General features: G+C 39.6%; 1 pseudogene across 1 annotated transcript; it reads left to right on the forward strand.

Moving 5' to 3' along the window:
* The first annotated feature begins 514 nt into the window (after nt 1-514).
* Nucleotides 515-5925, forward strand: LOC127491589 (small ribosomal subunit protein eS7 pseudogene; annotated as a pseudogene). The gene has a single exon (XR_016230738.1). The product of XR_016230738.1 is annotated as a small ribosomal subunit protein eS7 pseudogene (transcript).
* Nucleotides 5926-14036: the final 8111 nt, after the last annotated feature.

The raw sequence follows: 14036 nt of genomic DNA on the forward strand, positions 1-14036 counted from the left end.
CAGGGGCTTTTGTGCATCCATATTAAGGTTTTTTTTATTCCTGTGAATAAGCTTATTGGTATTTTCATGGGGATTGCGTTTAATCTCTAAGTCATTTTGGATAGCATGATTATTTTAATAATAATAATCTCACAGCCCATGAATATGAAAAATCTTTGTGTGTGTGTGTGTGTGTGTGTGTTCTACAATTTCTTTCATTGGTATTTTGCAATTTTCATCGTGGAGACCTTCCACATCCTTAATGAAATTTATTCTGAAGTATTTTTTAGTGATTGTGAATGAGATTGTTCTTATAATATCTTTGTCATTGAGTTCATTATTGGTGCACAAAAACTGATTTTTGTGTGTTAATATTGTATCCTGCAATTCTGCTGAATTTATTTATTAACTCTAACACTCTTTTGTGGAGTCTATATTTTTCTGTATACAGAATAATGTCATCTCCAAAGAGGTGGAATTTGACTTCCTCCTTTCCTATTTGTGTGCCTTTTATTTCTTTCTTTTGCCTTATTGCTCTGGGTAAAACTCAAGGACTGTATTGAATTAGAGAGATGAAACATGGAACATCCTTGTCTGGTTCCAGATCGTAGGGGAAATATTTTCAGCATGTGTCCATTCAATATGATGTTGACTGTTTATTTTGTCCTCGTGTATTTATGTATTTACTTTTCCATTTTAATTTATTTTTAACAGATTCAATATGATTTATAGATACAAGTCTAATAATATAATCATATTCTCCTCCTCCCTTCCTCCCTCCCTCTTACTCTCCTTCCTTCTACCCTTTTTGACATAACATATTTTAAATTTATTCCCTCCTAATTTACAAGTATCCAGATGAAGGCTCATATCACCAGAGATGTGAGCTAAATTCCAAATCTAATTGTTTGATAATATATTTTTAATCATACTCATAAACATGTCTTTGTAGGGAATAACAGGAATATTGACTGAAGTTGTAATTTCCATGATTGCATGAGCTATTCTTTGATCTTTTGTTCATGTACTGGTCTCATTTACTGAAATACAACTTATGTAGTTTCTACATAGACCACATTCCTGAACCTGAGGATGCCACTACAGTCATTTCATGTTGATGCCATGGGTTTGAAATTGGAAAATAGGCATGCTGTCAACTTTAATGCATTTTCATTCTTCCATCAGCTCTGCATGTCATATAGTGAGATAGACCACAGGCTGGAGAAATGGAATGGACTGTTACTCCTGTCATTCCATCAATGTGGTTCTGGTAGCCATGAATATACAACTGCAAGCAGGTCTTCCTGATTCTGGCCTTTTTTTTTCCCAAGAAAGACTGACTGATACATTATTTCATTCCCAAATGCCAGGGCTGGGCCAGACCAAAGCTAGGAGCCCAGAATTCCATCCAGATCTTCCAGGTGGGTGGCAGGGACTCAAGTACTCAAGCCATCATCTGCTGCTTCCCATGATGCATTAGCAGGAAGCTGCATTGGAAGCAGAGTAGGCAGGGCTCAAACCAGCACTTCTAAATGGAATGTGGGACTCCAAGTTGTAGCTTAACATTCTGTACCACAACACCCACCCCTGCTTCTAACCTTGATTTTGCTGCTGACTGCTTTTATAATCTGTGGCAAGGTATCTCATTACCTCAGTGTGGTATGGAAAATGGGTTCATCATCTACCTCTTGGGCAACTGAGAGTTTTCATTTCATGTCTTATCAAGACCCAGAAAGAAGAAAACATTCCCTGAAGGCTGAGGGTCAGTCTATTGTTTGACATCATCTATCATTGCATTGGTCTACTGCCCACTCTTTCTCTTCCAGATGCTATTTCTTTAGACTACTAAGAAGTGCTGTTAAGATGTAATTTCTAACTATGCCCATGGAAGAAAATGATGTTTTATGAATTGAAGCTTAGATTCCTTTTCAATTTCTTAAGGACTACATCCTTTTCAAAGACATGAATTAAACTCAGGAGAATGCACTTAATATGTTTTAGCAGGGGTGGGGAGGCATGGAAGTAGGTAATAAGATAGTATAAAAAGTTCTATTTCTTTAAAATAATTATCACTGTAATATTGAAATGAATTCTACACCTTTCTGAAATACATTATTCAGAAAAGAAGATCATCCTTTTTGGTTACTGTGGAAAATAAGCTTGAATGAGAGACACATTTATTTTTTAGATTTTAAAGATAGTCTTGTCATACAAGGGCAAAATCTTTGTGAAAGAATAATTCATTAAAGATTTTTGATGAGCAGAAGGAATTGATTATGTTGCTGGAAGGCTGTCTACAAATAGTCAAAATATTTAAATGTAATATATTCAAGTTGGTATTTAAAAGTTACTAAATGTCTGAAGATGTGAAATTTGTAGTGAAGTAAAAAGTTGTCATATTCTGTCATGTGCTGCATATTCAACTTAATTAAAAATTAAAATTCTTAATTTTCTTCCAGATTTTGACAGAAACCTTTTAAAAGCTTATATGCATGGTGTTTTAGGGAACTCATAGTCTCTTAACTTTTCCATCCCATTCTTTTGACAATTTCTAGTATTTGTATGGTAACCAACTGCTGTTGCCCACATTGAAGCTAAAGAGTAAAGCCTTTGCATGTGTAAGGAAGGCAGGCAGGACATGGTAAGGGATTCTCTCTCTCCTCACTTTTGAGTTTCTTCTATGTTCATTTGGTGCGATCTCCCTTCACAATCTGTCAGCTTCATTGAATAAATGTTGTAGGATTGATTTGACATGAAAATTGCTGGTTTGCTTTCCCTGTGGCATGCTGGCTAACGTTAATCCTTTGGGAAAAAAAGTAGGCTATATATGCATCCATGGCATAAGACAAAACACGGGGTATGAAGTCACCTGATATACAAATATGTATAATATGAATATATACAGAGCTCAGACATGGGTAAGAAGTACTATTCTCAAATTCATTATATGGTTCAAAGAGTTTCTCTTTATTTGTCTACTTCTTCTTCTGGGCTATCAGTGGATTGGAAATTCTCACAGCAATGAAGAATAATAAGATATTCAGTTCTTATTTTGATTGTATTCTAATGTCAGACATGTAAGTGTGATTTTTCAGAACTAGAACTCAAGCACGCTGATGTGCGATGAGGGGCATCCCAGGTGGTTTCTTCTTTTTTTTTATTTGTTTATTTATTTGAAAGGTGGAATTAGACAGAAGTAGAGGCAGAGAGAGGGAGAGAGGTCTTCCATCTGCTGGTTCACTCCCCAGCCAATCTGAAGCCAGAAACCAGGAGCTTCTTCTGGGTCTCCCATGCTGATGCAGGGGCCAAAGGACCTGGGCCACCTTTACTGCTTTCCCAGGCCATAGCAAAGAGCTGGATTAGAAGTGGAGCAGGAGAAGCCACGTTCAGCTCGAGCGCCAAGATCGTGAAGCCCAATGGCGAAAAGCCGGATGAGTTCGAGTCGGGGATCTCCCAGGCGCTCCTGGAGCTGGAGATGAACTCGGACCTCAAGGCTCAACTAAGGGAGCTGAACATCACGGCTGCCAAGGAAATCGAAGTTGGTGGTGGCCGGAAAGCTATCATCATCTTTGTTCCCGTTCCTCAACCAAAATCCTTCCAGAAAATTCAAGTCCGGCTAGTTCGTGAGCTGGAGAAAAAGTTTAGTGGGAAGCACGTTGTCTTTATTGCTCAGAGGAGGATTCTGCCTAAGCCAACTCAAAAAAGCCGCACGAAAAATAAGCAGAAGCGCCCTAGGAGCCGCACTCTGACAGCCGTGCACGATGCGATCCTTGAGGACTTAGTCTTCCCAAGTGAAATTGTGGGCAAGAGAATCCGTGTGAAACTGGATGGCAGCCGGCTCATAAAGGTCCATCTGGACAAAGCACAGCAGAATAACGTGGAGCACAAGGTGGAAACTTTCTCTGGTGTGTATAAGAAGCTCATAGGCAAGGATGTTAATTTTGAGTTCCCAGAATTCCAGTTGTAAACAAAAATGACTAAATAAAAGATGCTTCACGGTAAAAAAAAAAAAAAAAAAAAAAAAAAACAGCCATGACTTGAACCGGCACCCATATGGGATGCTGTTACTGCAGGCGACAGCTTTACCCACTGGGCCATGGAGCCAGCCCCCTAGGTGGTTTCTTAAATGCTGTACCAAGTGCCCAACCCAGGATTTCTGGCTTGATAAAAGAATTTTTTTTATGAAACTCTGAACTCATTTTCCAAATAAACAATTAGAAACAAAAGTATGAACTGAAGTTATTAGTTGAAAATGTAAAACCTAGTCATTCAAATGATGTTTCTATTTTAAGGTATATACATGATTTATATCCATTTACCTTTAGAGGAAATTCTAGATAGTAAATTTAAAAACTTCTTTTAAAATGTTTATTAATGTAGTTTATTTCAAAGGCAAGAGACAGAAAGTGAGTGAGCTCATGTCCACTGATACAGCCACCAAATGTCTGAAACGGCCAGAGCTGGGCTAGACTGAAATAGTGAATCAGGCACTCAATCCAGGTTCCACCATGAGGGGCAGGGACTCAAGTACTTGAACAACCCCCTGCTGCCTCCCAAAGTGTGCATTAGCAGGAAGCTGGAATCAGCATGGAGCTAGAACCCAAACCCAGACGCTCTGATATGGGGTGCAGGTGTGCCAAGCAGCGTCTTAACCGCTGTGCCAAATGCTCACCCCTAAAAATCTTGAACAAGGAAATTGAAATGGAAGAAACATTAAGAATTACATATGAGGGCCAGTGCCGCGGCTCAATAGGCTAATCCTCTGCCTGCAGCGCCAGCACACCGGGTTCTAGTCCTGATCGGGGCGCCGGATTCTGTCCTGGTCACTCCTCTTCCAGTCCAGCTCTCTGCTGTGGCCCAGGAGTGCAGTGGAGGATGGCCCAAGTGCTTGGGCCCTGCACCCCATGGGAGACCAGGAGAAGCACCTGGCTCCTGGCTTCAGATCAGCGTGGTGCGCCGGCCGTGGCGGCCATTGGAGGGTGAACCAATGGCAAAGGAAGACCTTTCTCTCTGTATCTCTCTTTCACTGTCCACTCTGCTTGTCAAAAAAAAAAAAAAAATTACATATGCAGGATGAGTATTTGGCCTAACAGTGAAGATGCCACTTGCAATGCCCACATCCTGTATCTGAGTGTCTGGATTTGAGTCCTACCTCCACTCTCAATTCTGACTTCCTACTAATGTACAAACTGGGAGGCGCCAGGTGATGGCTCAAGTACTTGAGTCACTTCACCCACATGAGAGACCCAGATTAAGTTCCCAGCTCCTGGTTTTAGCCCAGCCCCAACTTTTGCATGCATTTAGGAGTACATCAGTGGATGGGAAGTATTATCTGTCTCTGTTTCTCTCTCTCTCTCCTTCTCTCTCTCTCTGCCTCTTAAATAAATATTTTCAAAATTATATATAATACATATTTATTACTTTGAAGGAATATAAAGACAAAACACCAAAAACATGTTTTGAACTTCCAGTAAGGCAAAACCACTGGGTTTTCCAGTTCCGATTTTTCAATTAAAGGATGTGTAAACATTTAGTAAGTTTTCCACATTCAATTCCAGGAAGATTTTACCAAAAGAATCCTTACATTGGAGTCACTGAATATTCTAAAATATCTAAAATATCTGAAAATCAAGCAGAAAAAATGAGCTAGTTTATTCAAAAATGGTAATCATCACTGAAGATTCAAACCACAAACTTAAAACAGGTTACTGCAAGAAATTTCTAACCACTTCATTCGGGCTTCAGATCTCTCAGGCGGTGCACAAGGCTCCTCCTACCCACCACCCCTGGAAAAGTGGCGTTTAACTAGAGGTTGCTAACCCATCATGCTCTGTCCTCTGCAGCCCTCTTTCCCTGTATCTGCCTTTCTGTAGCTCACTCTGACTTCCTGTGGCTTAACTCCTGCTTATCTTCCCCGCCCATTGGAGACACAGCTTCTCCCCAGCAGTTTTCTGACCCATTAAGTCCAATGCAGGTGCTCCTGCTGTATGCATGTGCACTCAGGTGTCACATCTTAATTTACAGAACTGGAATCATGTGTTTGAGCATCTGTCTCTGGCTAGGCTCTGAGAATGTTAGCAACAGCAGCCTGACAGCCCTGTTTGTCATCATCACATTTCCCGAGTCTGGGACATAGTCACACTCGGTAAGGTTTTTTTTTTTTTTTTTTTCAGAGGCAAACAAAGATAAACCTAACTGATTTTTATTCTCAGTTTAGGGGTAGGAGAGGGAAAATGTGAAATGATGAAGGTCATTCTTACTCCTTAATGACATGAGCCAACAGGAATCAGACTCTACCCATGATGCCTGTGTGAAACACTCTCACCCAGGAGCTACCAAACTTACCTGAGAAACTTCCAGACCTCCTCTATTAGACCCTGGTGGAAAATTCAGATTTAAAAATAGATACAGGGGCCGGTGCTGTGGCGCAGTGGGTTAACGCCCTGACCTGAAGTGCCGGCATCCCATATGGGCGCTGGTTCGAGACCCAGCTGCTCCACTTTTGATCTAGCTCCATGCTATGGCCTGGGAAAGCAGTAGAAGATGGCCCAAGTCTTTGGGCCCCTGCACTCATGTGGGAGACCCAGAAGAAGCTTCTGGCTCCTGGCTTTGGATCGGTGCAGCTCTAGCCATTGCAGCCAATTGGGGAGTGAACCATTGGATGGAAGACCTCTCTCTCTCTCTCTGCCTCTCCTCTCTCTGTGTAACTCTGACTTCCAAATAAACATAAATCTTTTTTAAAAAAATAGATGCTGGCTTCTGGGGTGCAGATCATAGTGAGGAGGAAAGAGAAGGGGTCCAGGTTTACCATTCCAGCATTTTAAAGCCATCATGTTCAGGCGTGAACCATCACTTGGTGTCACTGGGGAAGTGGGTGCCTCCACTTTCAAAGACTAAACCCAATCTGTCAAAACCAGAATTGATGTTCTTCTTTAGAACACTACATAAATTATTGATATTTAATTATAGCTGGGCTCAGTGGTCGCGTTGCAAACAGATATTACTCGAAATCAGCATTTCATATATGCTTGTAAACATTTAAAAAGCCAAATTCTAAAACTTAGGGTATTTTGAAGTCCAAATGGCAGAAGGAAAATATATCACATCTTGTCCCATTTTGTGTTTGTCTTTATTCATGACCAGTCTTCACCAGAACTTATCATCTGCAGATTTTGACAGTCCTGTTGCACATAGAGTATTTTAAGTGTGGCCATGAAGTAAGTTAGCTGAAACAAAATAAAATATCTCCTCTGATATTGTGTGTGTCAATGCAAATACCAAACCGTGACAGACTGTTTTCCATTTGTGATAAGCAGAATCTTGAGTTGCATCAGAAAGCCAAAAGATTTGCATTCACAAAATGAAAGAGTGTCCTGCTTAAAGCAGTAACAATTCATTTTCTCCGCTCTCATCACAGGAGATGAGATTTGAATGCCATCAGCTGTGCGTGGTTTCAACCTCAAAACAGAAAGCACAGAGCTGCTAATTTGGCCTTTTTCCATAATGTCCACACTACTGTTGTTTGGTTGGTGGAAGTTAGTATGAATTTGGGAGCTGCCCAAGCATGGGTGGAGAAGCTTGCATGTATGACACTCTTCCCAATGAACAAGTCTTCGATGTTAGGGTTTGCATATTTGGTCAGTCTGGTTTGCCTTCTGTTCAGTAGCGGTTTCATCCATATAAGCCAGGACATGGTCAGTCTGTTTCCTTGGAGTCTCCTTTTTGTAGCATAAAATTAAATACTCTAACCTCCTTTAGGCCAAGAGAATAGTGAAAATTATATACACAAAAATGTCTATGTGCATGTCTTTCTGCTTAAAATGAATTTTAGGGGGTGGTGCTGTGATATAGCAGATAAATCTGCCACCTGCAGCACTGGCATCCCATATGGGCACCGGTTTGAGTCCCAGCTGCTCTACTTCCAATCCAGCTCTCTGCTATGGCCCCGGAGGGCAATGGAGGATGGCCCAAGTTCTTGGGCCCCTGCACCCACATGAGAGACCCAGAAGAAGCTCCTGGATCCTGGCTTCTGATTGGCCCAGCTCTGGCCGTTCTAGTCATTTGGGAAGTGAACCAGTGGATGGAAGACCTCTCTCTGCCTCCACCTCTCTCTCTCTCTTCCTTTCTGTAAACTCAGCCTTTTAAATAAATAAATTTTAAAAAACTGAATTTTAAACATACAGGTGGCAGGAAAACGAGGAACAAACCTGATCTTTTCTTTACACCAAAACAATAATAATTACAAAATCTAAGGTTTTCAATCTGTACTCAGATGGCTCTGCTATGCCTGTTTTCTCATTATAACCCACTTAAACATCAGTACTTGCAGAATAACAGCTCTAGAGCTAGGTGATAAAATGAAATAATCTTTATGATTTGACAGTTCTTTTTCCAAACACTTTATTGATCTGAACAATTACAAAATGCTCTTTTTGACTTATTCGTGTCAAAAGTCAAATAATGAAGCCTTTTGAAAGTGAAATATTTTATGAGCATACTTTGTCCATGACGGATACTCTAAAACACCTATTATTGTAACGATTCTGGGCCGCTCTCACCTAAGCTGCAAATCAGTAATAAGTTTATGTACACCCATATACAAATAAGCTGTTGAGAAACAAGGCCAGCTGGAAATACAAAGTAGGAATCCACTTGCCTGGCAGAATCAAAAAAACTAAAAGGCAGTGGCTGCCATTGTGTCGTAGTGGGTTAGGCCACAGACTACAACATCGACATCCTATATGGGTGCAGATTTGAGTCCTGCCTGCTCCACTTCCGATCCAACTCCCTGCTAATAAACCTGGGAAAGCAGTGGCGGGTGGCCCAAAGGCTTCAGCCCCGGCACCTACATGGGCAACCTGGATGAAATTCCTGGCTTCAGCGTGGCCCAGCTCTGGCCACTCTGGCTCTTTGGGGAATGAAGTAGCAGATGGAAGATCTGTGTGTGTGTGTCCTCTCTAACTCTGCTATTCAAATAAATAAATAAAATTTAAGAAAAAAAAGACCAAAATGCCTACCTGCTACAAAGGGTTTTCTCTAATGCTGCTACCTGGAGAGGAGTACCTTTGATTCAAGTACTGCAGCTCCAAGTGTCCTTCAAAATGCATTCATTCATTTCTATTGCTATTAAAAGAGTAATGGAATTTCTGATCTCATTCTGGCTTTGTCTATCAGATTAAATGTGAATTTTTCCTCCATATAGAAATGAAGCTTTCTGTTGAGAGAGTGGCACGTGTGAGAACCTGAAAGACTGTACACTGTGTTCCACTTAGGATTGTGCTTGGGGAAATGTAGCAGGAAGAGAGAAAGTGACCAAACAACAGGATGAGGACATGGAGTGTTCACTTTGGGTTTGTCTTCATTCTGGATGAATTTACTACAGATTCAGGACATGTGTGTGCTAAGCTCCCTGAGAGCTGAGATAATTAAACATATGCACAGTAAAATAATCACATAGTACCCTATAAATAGGTACAGTTATAACATGTTAAAAATAAGGCATTCAGAAAAATAAGGGATGCTATGAACAACTCTGCACTCAAAATTTGATAACCAAAATAGATTGATCGAGTCCTTGAATGCCACAAACTTCCAAAAGTAACACCAGCAGAAGTAGACAACCTGAGTGGCTCTGTTTCTATTAGAGAAGTTGAATCAATAATTAATGACCTTCCAGAAAAAAATATTGTTTACTGATAAATCTACCAAATGTTTAAGAAAAAAATAATATCAAGTCTCCACGACCTCTCCCAGGAAACAAGAGCAAGGAGAACTCTTGTTAACTCATTCTAGGAGGACACAATTCCCTTAGACTAAAGCCAGATAAAGATATCACAAAAACTGACAACTGTGGCCCAATATCTCTCTTGAATATATACACAAAAGTCCTCAATACTGGTAAATTAAATCCAAAATGAATAAAAGGAATTAGCCCACAAAGTGGGGCTTGGTCTTGATGAATAAGATTTGTTTCAAATTCAAAGTCAATCAATGAATCTACTATATGTAAGCAAAAGAAGAAAATCAGTTGATGCAGGAAGAACATTTGGCAAAATCTAACGTGTTCATGATACCTTATCAAAGACCCTCACAAAACTAGTAACAAAAAACTTGTCCAGCTTGATGAAGAACATCTACCAAAACCAAATGTGATTAGCATCACCTTTAATGGTGACAAATGGAAGTCTCTCCCCTAGTCAACATTATACTGGATGCCCTGGCTAGTGACTGTTACAAGAAACAGAAACAAAAGCTATGAAGACAGGAAAAGGAGAAATAAAGCTAGCTAATTCACAGATTCTATGATTTTCTATGAGAAAAGTCTAAAACATCTACCAAAACCTTAGATTACTGAGTATAGCAAGATCAACCAAAAGCACAAGACTTGCAACAAGTCCATGCAGGAGAAAGGCCAAAGTCAGAGCTGTCAGTAAATGAATCAATGTTTACCAGGGGTCTCCTGAGACCATGGCATAGGTAGGCAATCTGAAATTGTCCCCTTTCCATAAATTGATTACAGATGCTAAGGGTACTTAAAATCTAGTTGCAGTATCTCATACTTGCTTTTTCTTGCTGCTTTCAGTGTTATTTGTGGGTGGTTTGAGAGAGAAATTATCTAAAAGGGACAATCCTCATTAGAGCAGAGAAACACTTGATGTGGAGCATAAATCAGATTTGATCATTCACTGGCCATTGTCATTATCAACAAACCAAGAGAGAAAAATTAGAAAGGAATTATAGCTTTGCAGAGCTACACTTCCTCCAACAGCAACATGATAAAAATAAAAGAAGTCCTTTTGGTCTCTTAAGCCACATCCTAGAGTAGCTGATTTAGTGGTTGGTTATCTGCTGGAGTATAACAATGAATAAGGGTCCCATGAATTATACTTTCCTATAGCAAGGATTGGCTCAGGCTGCTAGCATCATTTCTAAGAATTCTTGTTAGGAGCATAAGCTAAAATATGCCAACTATTTTTACCAAACTTGAAAAAGTAATGTTTCATAAACTCATGCCTTGATCTGTTCATTAAAAGACAAACTACAAATGGACAGTTTGACACTTAACAGCTAACTGGAGACTTCTCAGTGAACTGTTTTGTATTATCTGAATGTTAAATAGAAGTATTTTATTTCTATCCATTAAACTTGTTTTTTGGAGGTAATTTTTGATCTCACATGTCCTGGGTCTAAAGTAGAATCTGTACTTTATCACTTAAAAGAAAATTAACTGATATAGCACAAAAAAAATCAAGTATTGTATCTTATCAAAGGCTTTTTAATTGTGTGAACTGTAGAGAAAACATGCCATCCAGGACTTGTAAATGCATATGCCAATACAATACTCCTTCAAGGTTTGCTTCAAACCCATGGCAGTACATTACATAATTGCACAAATGCTGATTTACTATTGCAATTAAAAATGGACCTCAGGGGCTGGCACTGTAGTGTAGTGGGTAAAGCTGCTGCCTGCAGTGCTGGCATCCCATATGGGAGCCAGTTCTAGTCCCAGCTGCTCCACTTCTAATCCAGCTCTCTGCTATGGCCTGGGAAAGCAGTGGAAGATGGCCCAAGTACTTGGGCCACTGCACCCACGTGAGAGACCCAGAAGAAGTTCCTGGATCCTGGCTTTGGATGGGCAGCTCTGGCCATTGCGGCCAACTGGGGAGTGAACCAGCTGACGGAAGACCTCTGCCTCTGCCTCTCTCTAACTCTGCCTTTCAAATAAATAAATAAAATCTTTTTTAAAAAAATGGACTGCAAAGAATGATCTGGCTCCACAAACTCTGTGTACAGGTCAGCAGCACAGGCAGGCCCAGGGCTGGTGCTCGGTGGTGACTGTTTCTTGGCAAATGATTCTCATTCCTCTGTGCTCTGACCCTAACCTGCCATAGGCAGAACCTCAGTTACTGGACCACCTCACAGAGAACCTCAGAATTAAAACAGTCCGTAGGGGTTCTTCAAGTCTAAGAAACTGTGATTGGCTGGTTTAATCACAGTGTCACAGCATGTATTAACATGTCATTTGCATCATTGTTAATGAATAAAAGACATTTCAAGTGTGTGCTTGTGTTTACCTACAGATATTTCTCAGTATGTGTTCTTATCTGTATGAGTTCAGCAATATGTAAAATGCCCAGGTGATGTATGTGCAAGTCAATTTAGGAAAAACATATCATGTCATGGCACAAATACCATAAACCACTGATGGTCAAGAGTTAAGAAACTGGCTTCATTTATTTGAATGATGGCGAGCTATTTTTATGCATGCTACAGATAAAATACTAAGCACCACACCAGTTTATAGAATGGATAACTAGAAATCAGTATATTTAAACAAGGTTTTCAGACAGCTGTTAGAAGAGGGGAATACTATTAAAATATGTTTATACATATATCAACTCCAAATATAAATTCATTGAAATTCCTCATCTCTGACCACCCAAAAAGGTTATTTCTGAATAGAACTTAAAGGTTACTTTTGTTTTAAGTGAATAACAATGTTGTAAATCTTGTTTGAGAAGAAACTGGCTTTGGGGGAGGGTTCTATTTTAATCCATTGGCAATTATGTTTCAGTTTCCCATAAAATGTATGGAATCTAGATCCTTTAAGTTTTTTTCTAGCTCATTTCTAAAGGTTATTAAATAAAATATGAAAGAACAAATGTTTTGTGTGTTCATTTCTTTTTTATAGCTCATGGCTTATATGTTGATAATGGAATGCATATTATTTTGTTAAATATCTGGAATCAATAGAATTTACTCTCCTGTTTCTCAGCTTTACTAGGATTTCTTTAAAATATAATTTAAATTCTCAAAAAGGTAATAAATTTAGTCTGATTATCTCATTCAGCCTTTATCAGATGGGAGATGCTTTTTCATATGAACATTGACTCATAAATGCCTTTAGTAAACACAATTGCTCCAACTGAAGAAAGTGCATCATGATGGTTAATGTTTGATAGGGGCCATGCTCCCAGTAAGCATTCTTTTAGAGAATGCTGGTCTACTTTATGACAGGACAATAATCATATGAGGCAATTGTCCCAGCTTCTCATTGTGCTCTATCCCTTCTCCATTTATAGACACAAAATAGAAACATGTTGCTTTATCTACAAACATGAAACTGTAGGTTAGTTCAAACAGGTTCCATTCCCAGTGCAAAATTGAAATGGCTATTTCAACAACTTTAACAAAAATGTTTGAAGCCTGAATATAATTAATATTTAAATTACATGACATTGGCTGAATATCACTAAGGTTCACTTTTAATTTTCCAATGGTAGATGTGCCTTTCCATGTCTGATATAGAATTGCCATGTAGAGATAAAGCATATGAGATAAAACAGCCCCTGTACTAATATTTCTTTGAGAGCCCTAATGGCATTGGAATCTTTTTTAAAATGAGTGAAAAGGCTTTTTGTTGAGATGGTCACGTGCCATTTTACATGGTCAGTTAAAACCCTTAAATTATGTCCATTCTGATAGCGGATCACTGATTTTATAAAATCATATAAGAGCCCATTTTTCACTCTTGTATTCATATAGAAATGAGCACCTGTTTTAAACGAATTGACTATTTTGTATTACTCCTTTTAAAATATTACTGTTCCAAAAACCACCATTCTAATTCCAGATCTGCCACAAGGTCTTAGACGACTCAGGTAACTGAAACGTCCAACCCTCACATTCCTTGCCTGTGAATGGTGGTGCAGATTACACCATCTCTAACTCTTGCTGATCTCTAAGTGGTATTAAATACACAGTGCATCCTTGGTTCTCTTGTTGAAGCATACAGGTATTTCTAGGGACCTGGTATGGGCCCAGTGATCAAAAGACCAGACAAGTTTTAGAATAAGTTTTCTTAGGCAGCATATGGCAGATAAGAGAACGATTTTCTTTGCTGGGTGTAGATAGTACTTAGTATCATGAAAATGTTTTATTTGGGGCCAGCCCTGTGGCTTAGTGGGTAAAACCGCCACCTGCAGAGCCAGCATCCCATATGGGCTCCACTTCCCATTCAGCTCTCTGCTGTGGCCTGGGAAAGCAGTAGAAGATGG

Source organism: Oryctolagus cuniculus, chromosome 3 (assembly GCF_051225735.1).
Source record: "Oryctolagus cuniculus isolate XC-2025 breed Fujian yellow rabbit chromosome 3, ASM5122573v1, whole genome shotgun sequence".
NCBI lineage: Eukaryota > Metazoa > Chordata > Mammalia > Lagomorpha > Leporidae > Oryctolagus > Oryctolagus cuniculus.